Below are 1203 nucleotides of genomic sequence, written 5' to 3'. Positions count from 1 at the left end.
TTTCCGCCTCAGCCTTCCGAGTAGCCGGAATTACAGGCATGCGCTACCATACCCGGCTGATTTTTTGATTTATCGTAGAGATGAGGTCTCGCTGCCCAGGCGGGTCTCGAATCCGCGGGCTCAGGCAGTCCATTCGCCTCAGCCTCCCAAAGGCACGGGATTACAGGCGCAGGATTACAGCCACCGAACCCGGCTTATTTTATTTTTTATAGAGGTCTTACCAGGTTGCCCAAGCTGGTCTCCAGCCCCTTGGCTCAGGCAATCCTTTCACCTCAGCCTCCAAAAGTTCTGGGACTATAGGTGTGAGCCACCGTGCTCAGCTTTCCTAAATATTTTAATCCCTAAAATACCTGATATTCAGTGCCCTTTGTTCACCTTGATTTCAGCTTCTACAGGTTCTGGGTAAACAGGTGGAGAGACAGAGAAAAAGTGAGGGAGAATGACTATGAAAATGCAGGTGACCTTGCTCATGCTTCCTTTTTTTCTCCCCTAAGCTGTGGTTGTCAGTCCTCAGACATGCATACATGTCACCAGAAGTGCTTGGGAGGCTTGTAGGGTCCCATTCTCAGGTGCGCCGATCTACTGGGCTTGGTTAGGGTAGGATGGTGATGGGGAGGGGCCTAGAACTCCTCATTAAAAAGCATAATAAGCCAGGTGCAGTGGCTCACACCTGCAATCCCAGCATTTGGGAGGTGGAAGTGAGATGACTGCCTGAGCCCAGGGGTTTGAGAACAGCCTGGGCAACTTGCCAAGACCTCATCATCTCTACGATAAATAAGAAAATTAGCCAGGTGTGGTGGTGCACACCTGTGGTTCCAGCTACTTGGAAGGCTGAGGCAGAAGGATTGCCTGAGCCCAGCGGGTCGAGGCTGCGGTAGCCATAGGTGTGCCCCTGCCCTCCAGCCTGGGTGACAGAGTGAGATCCTGACTTAAAAAAAGAAAAACTTCAGAGACAATTCTCACAGAGATCACCCAAGACCACAGTGATCGCCCAGGACCACTTCCCTTTGGTAATCTAGAGTTTAGCCTCCAAGATATGTATCAGACCATACTCTTCCTTGGTTAAAAAATAAAATTATAGCCGGGCTCGGTGGCTCAGCCTGTAATCCCGCGCCTTTGGGAGGCTGAGGTGAGTGGATTGCCTCGAGACCCACCTGGGCAGGCGAGACCTCATCTCTACAATAAATCAAAAAATTAGCTGGG

At 50.9% G+C, this 1203-nt stretch overlaps 1 protein-coding gene across 1 annotated transcript in view; it reads left to right on the top strand.

Annotated features, from left to right (window-relative positions):
• HSD17B11 (hydroxysteroid 17-beta dehydrogenase 11) overlaps window positions 1–1203 on the top strand; it is a 39577-nt gene that overhangs the window by 21736 nt on the left and 16638 nt on the right. The gene's annotated exons all lie outside the window — the stretch shown is intronic.

This window comes from Carlito syrichta, unplaced genomic scaffold (assembly GCF_000164805.1).
Source record: "Carlito syrichta isolate Samal-C Ts95f unplaced genomic scaffold, Tarsius_syrichta-2.0.1 Scaffold313819, whole genome shotgun sequence".
In the NCBI taxonomy this organism is placed as follows: domain Eukaryota; kingdom Metazoa; phylum Chordata; class Mammalia; order Primates; family Tarsiidae; genus Carlito; species Carlito syrichta.
Note: the sequence above shows the minus strand (reverse complement) of the source record. Positions and strands in the feature narration are given on the sequence as shown.